This window comes from Hibiscus syriacus, unplaced genomic scaffold, assembly GCF_006381635.1.
Source record: "Hibiscus syriacus cultivar Baekdansim isolate YM2019G1 unplaced genomic scaffold, ASM638163v2 tig00117005_pilon, whole genome shotgun sequence".
In the NCBI taxonomy this organism is placed as follows: Eukaryota; Viridiplantae; Streptophyta; class Magnoliopsida; order Malvales; family Malvaceae; genus Hibiscus; species Hibiscus syriacus.
In genome coordinates, this window is record NW_024063519.1 from 2,121,994 (window position 1) to 2,135,100 (window position 13,107).

Here is a 13,107-nt window from a genome sequence, read left to right on the forward strand (position 1 = left end):
TCTTGAGAGAATTTCCCCCTCTTGATATCAGGCCTTAAGTAGTTTGTCCACCTTAACCTACAGCCTTTCCCACACCGGTTGAGACCTGAAAGTTGAAACCATGAAAATCTTTCCTTTTTAAGTTAACAGAAAACAAAAAGATAGGACCAAAATTAGAGGATAGTAAACCTGCAAGCTTAGGGAGGGCTCTCCAACTACCATGGCCATGGCGTTCTATGTATTGAAGCAGCTTTTGGTCTTCTTGGGGAGTCCAAGGTCCTTTCTTGAGGCCGTTCTCGTCACTAGCTGATCTCCCATCATCCACCTTTAGTTTCTCTTTATTTGTTTTCTCCTTCCCCACTGCCAAAACTCTCCTCACCCTTGCTTATATATACACACCCTTCCGTCTCTCAGATTGTTAATCACTAGTACAGACAAAATAGTTACTATCTCATACACATCTATATTTAATTTTAAATTATAATTTTTAAAAACCAAAAAGTTCAAATTCTTAAATCTTACCATTAAATCCTAAATCAAAAAGACTAAAATCTTAATTATAAACTATAAACTTTAAATAACACATATTATGTAAAAGAGAAAATAACCTCAGTGACCAAAAATCTTAGATAATATACGATTTGACCAACTTTTTTGGATTTGCGAAAATGACCAACAAAATCGCAATGCGATCTCTAATTCGCATTGCGATCTCCACTATCGCAAATTCACGTTGCATTTTGCATTGCGATAGTTGGAGATCGCGGTGCGATAGTTGGAGATCGCGTTGCGATTTTCCATTTCGCGTTGCGATAGTTGAAAATCGCGTTGCGATTTTCCATTTCGCGTTGCGATAGTTGAAAATCACGTTGCGATTTTCCATTTCGCGTTGCGATAGTTGAAATCGCGTTGCGATTTTCCATTTCGCGTTGCGATAGTTAAAAAAAAGATTTGTTTCTTAAGAATTTTCTCTAAAAAGATAGTATCCGCGCGGACGTTGAAACACTATTGGGAACAAGTGTTGGTAATGCTCAAATCCACATAGTATTGGGAACAAGTGTTGGTAATGCTCAAATCCCACATAGTATTGAAAACACTATTGGGAATGGTATTTAAGGCTTGGCTTTCCCACTTCCTTGTTGAGTGATAGAGAACAAGGGGGACTCTCGCGCGCCGCCGCCGCCGTCCGTCTCGTTCTCGGGTCGGGTCGGGGTCGTGGTCGTGGTCGTGGTCGTGGTCGTGGTCGTGGTCGTGGTCGTGGTCGTACGTGTCTTCGACAGTCCGCGCGGATACTATCTTTTTAGAGAAAATATTAGAAACAAAATCTTTTTTTTAACTATCACAACGAATTTGGAAAATCGCAATGACAACTGAATATCGCAACGAATTTGGAAAATCGCAATGACAACTGTAGAAAATCGCAACGATTTTCAACTATCGTATCGCAACGCGAAATGCAACGCGAATTTGCGATAGTGGAGATCGCAATGCGAATTAGAGATCGCATTGCGATTTGTGGTCATTTTCGCAAATCCAAAAAAAGTTGGTCAAAATCGTATATATCTGAGATTTTGGTCACTGAGGTTATTTTCTTATGTAAAATGAATTTTACATGTACCAAAATATTTCTTAAGGGCACTATATTGATACACAACTCTACATGTCTTAATCTCAAATCCTAAAGTAAATCGTGGGTATAAACCTAAAACTCAACATAAATTTTAAATCTTAAAATCTACAACTTTAATAAAACACACGATATCAAACGAGAGAAACTTATATAAAATAAATTTATACAATGTATATCAAATAATTTTCCTATTATTCTACAAAACTAATGAGTTATTTTAATGCAATGCAGGATTTTTTGCCGCGATTACAGTAACTCGTTGGAACTAATTGCTTAACAATTATTATTGAATTTGTACGTTTTCACAAGGAGGGGAGGGTTATTACGGAAAACCGAAGATCAACTTAAATAAACTTTTTCTTTATTACAATGCCAATAAATTTTTCTGTTACATTTTTAGTTTATTTATTAGATTTTATTTGATACATAGATGATTAAGTCAGTTAATAAAGATAACTTTATCAATCAATTTTGGGAGTAAATAGAGATAATTGTATTCATTTGATAAATAATTTATAATTGTGGTATGTAAAATAAACTAGTCAATTAAAGTAGAAATGTGATAGATAACATTGCAGTACAGTTATAGGACGACGCATCATACACTTAGCGACAATTATACGATGCGCTATAAACCACAAATATTTATTAAATATTAAGCTTGTTTAACAGAGATATTTACTTTGTTTTAGTTCTTAAGTTTTGTTTTCTTGGGATCATTTTTCATGATTATGAAATAAATTGGTTAAGAAAGCTTAATTTAAAATTTACAAAAATTAAGAAAGTTTTGTTTATATATCACAAGTGCGTAACTTGATTTAAAACATTTATCAACTAGAACCAAAAAACAATTTATTTGGGGTGAAATTGTGGTAAAAACAATTATCTTTAGATTCATTCATTCAGTATCAATATTTTTGGGTGTATTTTTTGTGTAAAATGTTTTATAAAAATTTTCGTATTTTTGATTTCTTTATTCATACAAAATGGATCGATTAATATAAAAACAATTATAAATCAAAGGAAAAGAGTGCACATCTTATAAAATGATTTACCAATTTTTTTTGGTTAGTCATTTTTTCAACTCATTTATCATTTTTATCAATTAACTTAGTTCGGTATTAATAATTTGAGAGAAATATTAATATTTTTTTCAAGTATTTGACACTTATATATATAAATAAGTTCATTATATTTTTATGATATATAATATTGATTAATTTTTATAATATTTTAAAATATATTATTTAAATTTTTACAGAAAAATAATATCATTTATCATATTAATATTTATAATAATATTTTTTAAAAATATTAAAAATAAAAAAATTGTATAATATCATTCAAATATTTTTACTAAAATAGAAAAAATAACACTCCACCAAAATGTCACGGTCTCTATGATTTTTTTTCTCATAACTTTAACCATTTTTTGGGTTAATATACTTATATGTATTGGTGATTCGTATTTAAAGATGACGTATTATCTATTTTTTTAAAAAAATTATTTAATTTTATCTGGAATAATATTTTATTATTTTATTTTAAATAATATTTATAAAATGATGACATATCGTTTAATTTATTATTTGATTTAATGATAATATATTAACATATATAATAATCATAATTATTAGTTAGTTTAACAAGATGAGGTGTTACTACTCATCATCAAGTGTTAATGTTGTGAATGAAACAAGCTTGATTTAATATCATTCGAATAAGTCTTTATAGTATTTAATTTAGATTAATCAATCAACAAAATTAAGATTAATGATTATATAAAAATATATATATATAATAAATGTATCAATTACAAAATACCCTTTATGTTTTAGACATGAAATAAAAGGGTAAACTACATGTTTAGTACCTAGACTATCAGCTTTGTTCCGTTTTAGTACCTAAATTTTCAAATTTTTAAAACTATACCTAACATTTACATTTCGTTTCATTTTATTACCATGCTGTTAACTTTTTTGTTTCATTTTAGTACCTCAATTTTCAACGGTGAGGTACTAAAATGAAATAAAAAATAAACGTTAGGTATGATTTAAAAAAATGAAAATTAGGTATTAAAACATAACAAAAAGTGACAATTTCGGTACTAATTATGCACTTTACCCAATAAAAAATTATTAAAAGAAATTCAATCGACTAATAGTTAGGTATAGTTATTGCGTGGCCTTTTTATATTAGAATAATTCATTGATTTCTTACTCGTGCAAGGTTGAGAACATACCTTATTTCATAAGCTAAGGTTTTTCTAACCTAAACTCCTTAATTACTTGTCAAAGTCAATTGCCTACGGCCAAAAGTGTGATAGATTTGGCCATACCTTTTTCATTTTTTCTATACAAACCTTACATTAAAAAAACCATAAATCGAGCAAAAACGTTTGTACGGTTAGTCAAATTATTCATTTTTATTTTCTCATATTATTTTAGGTCTACTTTTTAAATCTACTTGTAACACTCTCATTCCTTTCCTAGGGTCCTCCCTCCTCTAAATAGGACTATGATTAATTTGGAATTTATAAAAAGATAAACCCTAAATTCCATGAGTAAACCCTACATTTTCCATTATACGCTCATTCTTAAAAAATCATTTACTGGATCTAAATTTCCCATTGTTTATTCCGAGATATAATCTTCTTGTAATTGAAAACATAAATTATATCCATTAAATATCATTTCAATTAATATTACTATTGTAAATCCTGAACTTGAGTGCATATAAAACACAACTATTTTCAATATAAATGTAGAATTCTATGAATAATTAAAACTTTAAAATTTGAGTTATTACTTTAGGTACTAGCGGTGACCTTTTTTTATAAATAGGGTTTTAATATTCTATTTAGGGACACTAAACACTAAATCATATACCCAACCTTCAATTAAAATTATAAATCTTAAATTCTATATATAAACTATAAATTCTAAACTCTAAAATTCTAACGTTTAGATCGTAAATAAGACAATAACATTAAAACTTCAATCGTAAAAAAAAAAACGTCTGGAATAAATTTCTATAAAATTTATGGAAAAAAAAAAAAATACCCCAAATTCTTATTTTCTCTCTCTCCATCAAATTAGTTACTAACGTTGAGACTTTTCATACGCAAAAAATAAAAATAACACAAAAAATTGATCCTTCAACCAAGTTCCGTGTCGGGTGGAGCTGGTATGAACAAATAAAGCTTTGATATTTAAAAATTTTCAGCCACTTTTAAGTATTAAAATAGGCTTAACTATAAAATAAGTGCTCAAATTATACTATTTTTTCAAATAAGTGCCCAAACATTTCTTTTATTCATCTAAGTGTCTAATGTTACAAACTTACTATTTTAGGTGTCCGAGCCATAGCGCTCGTTAAAAACTTCGTTAAGTGATACATATTATGTTATGGTAATTTAAAAAAATTATTTTTTAAAAAATTTAAAAATTATTATATTTATAAAAAAAAATCCTATTTTTCTAAAATTACAACCAAACCCAAACCCACAACCCCTAACCCTAACCTCCCTTGTTGTTGTGTACGTCATTAGATTGCATGGGTGTCACAAATTTGGGGGTTTGATTTTCCCGGAGATGTTTTTCCGTCGTGATTTTGCTATTTCCTTCGTCGGAGACACAACATTGTCATCGATTTTGGCTTATCGTGGGTTGAAGGTTCTGGTGGAAGTTCAATCAACGTCAAACAAAGATACTGACGTGAGTTTAGGAATTGAAATTAGAGTTTTTTAAGTTTTGATTTTTTAAGTTTTTTGAAAAATTTGGGTTTTTAAATATATAATTTTATTTTATTTTAATAATTTTTTTAAAATTATAAGAACAAGACACATATCACTTAATGGTGAAATTTAATAGTCGTTACGATCTAGACACCTAAGTGATAACATTTGTAACATCAATCCCCTGGAAAATCGAAAAAAAGTTTAGACACCTATTTGTGTAAAGTGTTATAGTTTGGTCACTTATTTTATAATTAAGCGCTAAAGTATAAAGTACGCCAAGTTTTCAATGTCAGCCAAAGAAATTGATATGCATGCTTAAGACAGTTTCACCACGTTTCCACCCAATGCATCTAAAACCTCAATGTCTGACGGCTTTTGCCAATTGTTATAAACTTCTGGGTCCTAATTCCCGCGTTCATCATCTTAATAACTGTCAAGTTGTAAACAAATTCCATATTATGTGTCTAACCAAATTCAGTAGTATTTCTAATTACAATTTTGATTATTTCTATTTTTAAATTTATATTATTTTCAATCTTTCATTTGATTCACGTCTAAGGTTTATAATTTAATTTTAAGTTATGGAATCAATTTCTTCAAAATCTGTATTTTAGACATGAGATCAAATTCTTTCCATTATAATTTGATTAAATAATTGGTGTGATGTATTTTTAAAATATAGAATGATGAGACACATGTTGAATTTATTTTTGATAAGTTCTAAGCTAACCATGTAGCGGCGGATCCAAAATTTAAGAATAGGGTCCAAAATTTTAATTTTAATTTTATTTTTTAAAAATAATGTGTATGCAAAAATTGTAATTTTTTTCTTTTTTCCTTAATACATTAAGTTAAATTTAACTACTTTTCTAAAATAATGGGAATGCACTTGCCCCTATGGGGGCTTAGTGCATCGCCACTGTAACCATGCATAATCCAATCTAGAGGAGAGGGAAGAGAGAGAGACTTTAGACGAAGGAATATACTTTTTCTAGTTGGTCTAGAATTCATGATATAAGATAATATGATTGAATAAAGATGAGCAGCTTGACCACCGATCAATATTTTTGTTCGCATGTTGAATTTTTTTTTTACAATTAAATAAATTTGTGCATATTTTAAAAAAACCCAAAATAAAGAGAGGATTGTAATATATGACCAATTTTTGAGAAAAAAATGTAACGTGTATATGCTAATACAAAAAGGTACACAATTCAAAAGTTAAAGCCTTAAAGGTTTAGGCTTAATTATAAAATAAGTGCCTAAACTATACGCTTTTCCTAAATAGATGTTTAAACTTTTTCGATTCATCCAAGTGCCTAATGTTACAAACGTTATCATTTTATATCATTTTAGGTGTTTGGGCTGTAACGCCCATTAAATTCTACCGTTAAAAGACACGTGTTTCGTTCGTGTAATTTTTAAAATTTTATTTAAAACAAAAAACTTAAAATTATATTTAAAAAACCCCCAAAATTTTCAAAAAACTTAACAAAACCAAAACTTGAAAACCCTTAAATCTAATCCTATAACCATGTCGATCGCGCCCTTGTTGCCTTTATCGTCGACCTAACCGTCACCTTGTCGCGCCTCCACTCTATGATCATTTTCCTGACGAAGAGCCACCACAACCGGAGTCGATGGGAGCTGAATCAAGTTTGTGATTTTTTTTTAGGTTCACTGTTGACTTCATTGTCGGGGTGGTTTTTCAAGTATTGTTTTGGGGTTAATGACCATCGTGGAGGCGTGTTCGGGGTAGGCTCAGTCGACAATGGCGGCCAAAGTGACGACGACGAGGGTATAGTACTGAAATTAGAGTTTTCAAAGTTTTGAGATTTTTAAAATATTTCTAAAATTTTTGGGCTTTTTTTAATATATATTTTTTATTTTGAAAAATCAAAATTACTAGAACGTGATACATGTCACTTAACAGAATTTTTTAACGATGGTTATTGTTCGGGCCTAAAGTGTTAACGTTTGTAATGTTAGACACCTAGATGAATCGAAAAAAGTTTAGACACATATTTAAAAAATGATAATTTGAACACTTATTTTATAATTAAGCCAAATGTTTAAAAATTAAATCCTTAAAGAAATGATCAAGTATACAAAAATATTAAGTTTTTTTTTAAAACTATATAGTACAGGGACATTCTTTAAATTTACCTTCAAATAACCGACGTATCCTGCACAAGATCTGCAGATCCAACTTTATATTATATTATATTGTCGTAAAGTCAAAATTTTCTCACTGTTGAATCAATCAATTATTTTCTCAACATCCTGAATAGTGTCCGTTGTCCTTTCTTTTTCTCGCATCTTTTCCCGAATATTAATGTGAAATTGGCCTCCCTATCGTCTGCATTATATCTTTTCCCGAAAAAAAAGCTTATGGATTAAGCTTGTCCTGAGAAAACGTTGGAAACCATTTTAAAAAAACATGTTTTAAGTCCCTAACGGGTAACTAATGGGGACCGTGGGATATGCTTGACGAAATAGCAAAAAATGTAGTTGATTCTTAATTTAAGTTGGCTTTTTTCATTGACTGATTCTATGAGTAGCTGGCGGCTTCAACAGCTTCTAACTTGTAACCCCATTTTCTCTCGACCTTTTTTATTTTATCCCTTGCAATCTGTTATTCTTAATAAGTGTACAGATTTCAATATGTTATGTTTGTATGACCACCGCTGCCCTGTGAGCCTGTCTCCATGATCCAGGCTATAAAGGAAAAACGGATTTTGGTGACCAAAATTTCAAAGGTTTTCAGTGGGCATTCATGAATGTAGTAAGTTACGTATTTGTCAGTCATATGAGATATTACACATGATTATGTTAGAGATCGAATTTTAACTTATAAAAATTTACGAGACAAAATGAGATTTTCAAAAAAATATATAAAAATTTAAAATATAAGATAATTTAAAATTTCAGAGGACGACCGCCTCCACCCTCGGTCATCCTAATGTTAATAGATTAATAGTGTATCTTCGGAACGTTTACTGTCTTTTTAGTCTCGAATTTGTTTCTTGATCTCGTAAAGAATTAGAAATATTTCTGAGAAGAATATAATTCATAGATTATGTTTATATTTATCGTTTCAAATGTAGAATTATTGTATAAATTTGAATAAAAAATCATTTAACCCAATTAAAGGATTTAGAAAGTTAAAGAACTAAATTTAAAAAAAGATAGAGAACTTCTAGAATCAAATGATAAAATTGGAGAAAAATATAGAATTGGTGGAGAAGCTAATTGGAATGAGTTTGATTGTGGAAAAATCGTTATAAAATATATATTTTTTCGAAATCATATTACTATTATTTTGTTAGTAATCCACCAAATTATACATTATTGCCTTCATAGGACATCCCATTGAGGAATATTATTAGGATCGCTAGAGTATTCATTCTAGCAAGGCTGAAAAGACATTCGCTTATCAAAGCAAGAAAAAGATTGTTTGTCTACATATGGATACTGCTCAAAGATCACAAGTAGAGAATCTTCAAAACTGAGGGGACTTCTACTTATTTCATTAACAAAATGGTTTACTTGATGGCTCTATTTAGATCCAATACATAAGAACGCCATTGATGGAATAAATCGATGAAATGACACGATCATAAGGAGCAGAATTCGGAAAGCTTGCGGAGACAACTATCATAAAGATCCTCATCTAAGATATAATTAATGACCTACGTTCTATAAGAATCGAAAAAGATTTCTTTGAAGATATACAAGTTTCATGAAATTTTCCCCTCACAAGTCATTGACTTAGAAGAATAACATGTACCTTTTCCTGACAATGGCTCGGATAGCTGAATAAGATTCACAAAAATGAAGTCTTAAGAGAATCTCAATTTTAATAGAAATATTGATGTGGTATAATCGTTTTTCACTTCTCACTAATCTTTCCAGACGTGTTCAAAGGATTAATCTCACTAATGTATATAAAGCTGATGAAAATATGGCAGTCTAAACGACTCTTATTTTCATGAATCACTCATCACCTTGATGAGATCATCCTTCTACACATCTATTACTGAGGCACAAACTTCATTTTTGTCTTGTAATAATACTTTCTACACTATCTACGTACTTTTATTCATAGATTCATAAAGTACTTTCTTAGCATTATTTACCATGAGAGACTAGATTCCTCACTTTAACCCTTCCTGTCATAATTTAACACTTGATATGCCAGACACACTAGGCTATATTCCCGAATTAGTCACCTCAATATTTCATTTTATAAATTTATCTATGTTACCCATTTATTAGTCTAGACTATCACATTAACTTACCAATAAGCGATAGACGAACGTTATCAGATTCTTAATATACGAGTACACCTTGCAACTTTGAGGGCATGTAAGACTTGACCATGTTAACCTAAAACTGACTGACTCTATCTCTGATACCACTAAATGTAACACTCAAATCTCACAAACTTGAATGTCACATGAAAATACTGAAGTGGTTAACCCAAAGTTTTTTCTTGAAACCATACTCGCTTCAAATATTTATACAAGGTATAAAATCATAACATTTTTACAAAAATGAGGCCCCAATTTAAAAAACTCGATAATATATTAAATAATTAAATATTACAAAACTGACTCATTTTAATCATCACCTCTATATGCCCACTAGGTTGTCATCACTGTACTCTGATAGTTCGTTGAGACTTCTCCGATGATGTCGTTGTCCCATCACACATAACAAAACCTAAAACCTACGAACGAAAACATATTCCAAACGCTGAGCTCGCAAGCATGCGTCACACAATACCTCTAAAATGATCATGCTGACAAATGAAGACATATGCATATGAATACACTAAAAACATGTTGAGGTAAGTCTAGTGATGGTCAGAGGAATTTACATGCATCTCGGGATAACACCCTGGTTACCTCGGATATACAGATATCAACAAACATGAGATAGCCTAGCAATATGGTCAGAGGAATTTACGTGTATCTCAGAACACACTAGCCTATCTAGAACGTGATAGCTTCGGGGTAAGAACTGGAATTTATGTGCATCAGAACTTAAAACCTTTAGTCTATCTCGGATACTTGAGAGGTCAAGGTGAGGTCTGAAATTTACATGCATAAGAAACTCACATCCCGTACTTAGTCGAGCATAAGGTACGATTCTATTTACGTGCATAGGGCTTCATACCGCCATGATCCAAAATTTACGTGCATCGAATGCATACCTAGTTAAAGATATCTGGATATCATAACAACACAAAAGACAAACATCATAATACTATAGTAACTCGGGTATCCTAACCGTTTCCCGAGCGTCACACAATGAATAGTCTTATCATCCTAACTTGCTTGATTTCTATGTGTAATTTGAGTTATCTTGATGTTTTCACTTGTATCGAACACATAAAGCTTATACGTTCTCAAACACCTGAAGCCCGAAAGTCAAATCGATTGAACCAAAATGGCCAATATCAATGGTGGTATTGATAATGTGCCAACAATATCGATACTAATCCTTGGGTATCGATACTCAAGCTGAGTATTAATACAAAAATAACTTCAATGTTTTGAAAAAAAACTCAGTATCGATACACTATGGGGAATATCAATACTATACCCTTGGTATCGATACTCCCTTGAGTATCAGTACAAAAATAGCTTCGATGTTTTGAAAAATACCTCAGTATCGATACCCATATGGGGAGTATCAATACTCTACCCTTGGTTTCAATACTCCATTGAGTATCCATACCAAAAATGGCTACTAGAATCCTTAACTTGTCACTGATATCGACACCCTCTTGAGTATTGAAAATCAGGCCATGAGTATCGATATTCTTGAGAGCGTATCGATACTACATTTACAAAATGCCCTTGTTTTACACTACTCAAAGTACAATATCGAATATTATTTCAGTACCGATACTCACGACCTGAGGTTCCTTACTTTGGGTACGAAATGTATTAACTCACCATTCACCCCATTAAGGCTCACAAACTTTATTAGAGTTTATTTGAGATCTTAGAGATCAAAATGAGTTGTTTTTTATTTTACGAACATCAAACATAAAATTTGCTATGGATTACTTGTACATACTTCATGAACCCAACTAAACCAATTATGCATATCAAAAGGGATAAAAAGAACAACTGTGGCATAAACAAACTAGAATCGTGATACTACTATTCATTTATTGAGTTATCTGTTAGTTTGACGTTCGACTCAGATTATCTAATTAGTGGGGACACTGTAGTCATTCTCATTATATTTTCCCTCGATTCACCTTTGAATTGAAAGGATGATGATACATTCTCATCATACATAAGTAACTTGTATAGGCTATTTTATTCACTAAGGCCCATAAGGGTAAATTGGTAGTTTCAACCCAAAGGGCATTTTAGTAATATTCCACACTCGAGCTAGATGCTCGATCTTATCGATATGGATTTCTCACTCTTGAGTCTATTTGACATCATGAAATCTCTCAACCACTTTAGGTATTGATATCAAGCCTTTGGTATGGATACTCAATCTTCGGTATAAATCAGTCCTCCGGTATGGAGACCAGTCTTTTGGTATGAAGACTAGTCCTTGTATGGAGACCAATTTTTTAGTAGAGACCCATCGATCCTAGACCGAGCATCCGATATCGATACTGACTACAACCCTTAATATCGATACCAAAGGGCCGTTATAGATACCAATATTCCAGTATCGATATCGAAGCCCCAAAAAACTCTGTTTGCACCCTGAACATGAACAATATCGATATTGTTCATATAATATCGATACTATCACCGAGAACCGCACTGTTTTGCTCAAAAAACACCCCAAAACTCATCCCAAACACTTATTCTAAGGTCTAAGTTGATTATTAAAGCTCATGGAAGATATAAGGGGTCATTATACATCATTTTTACACTAGAATAACATTCAAAATGTCCACATATACATAGTAAATGTTTATCTAATTGATGTGACATTATAGCTCGTATTAAGACATATGGGTGAGTATCGATACTACATTCACAAGTGCCTTTATTTTTACACTACTCAAAGTATAGTATTGATATGTTTTCAGTACCAATACCTTCCCTACTTGGGTACGAATGTATCTTTTAACTCACCTGTTCACCTATTAAGGCTTGCAAACGTTATTAGAGTTTATTTGAGATCTTAGAGATCAAAAGAAGTACTTTTCATTCTTACAAACATCAAACATAAAATTTACCATGGATTACTTGTACATGCTTAATGAACCCAACTAAATCAATCATGCATATCAAAGGGCTAAAAAGAGCTACATGTGACATAGACAAACTAGAATCGTGATAATATTATTCACTTGTTGAGTTATCTGTAGTCTGACGTTCGACTCAAATTAGCTAATTAGTAGTGACACTGTAGCTATTCTCATTATATTTTCCCTCGATTCACTTTTGAATTGGAAAGACGATTGATACATTCCGTATACATATTAACTCGTATAGGTTATTTTATTCACTAAGGCCCATAAGGGTAAATTGGTAATTTTGGCCCTAAGGGCATTTTTAGTAATATTCCACATTAGGACTAGATGCTTGATCTTAATCGATATTGGATTTCCCACTCTTGAGTTTATTTGACATCATGAAGTCACTTAACTACTTTAGGTATTGGTATCAAGCCTTTGGTATGAATACTCAATCTTCGGTATGGATACCAGTCCTCCGGTATGGAGACCAATTTTTCAGTATGGAGACCCAACGATCTCGAGACCGAGCAT